Below are 208 nucleotides of genomic sequence, written 5' to 3' on the forward strand. Positions count from 1 at the left end.
CCGAGAGAGAACTCGGAAGAGGATCACGTGATGTTCCTGGTAACAGCTCTGTAGGAGTGGGCATGGCGGGGTTGTGTTGTGTACTGGCAATTGGCTCTGAGGGAGCAGAACAGCGCGTCGGAATCTTCGCGATTTCTAGAAACCGCACGCAGGTTTTACACAAACCTACATGAATAAAACAAAAATGGTGCGCGGGTTTTTATATTCC

The sequence above is a fragment of the Penaeus monodon genome, chromosome 28 (genome assembly GCF_015228065.2).
Source record: "Penaeus monodon isolate SGIC_2016 chromosome 28, NSTDA_Pmon_1, whole genome shotgun sequence".
In the NCBI taxonomy this organism is placed as follows: domain Eukaryota; kingdom Metazoa; phylum Arthropoda; class Malacostraca; order Decapoda; family Penaeidae; genus Penaeus; species Penaeus monodon.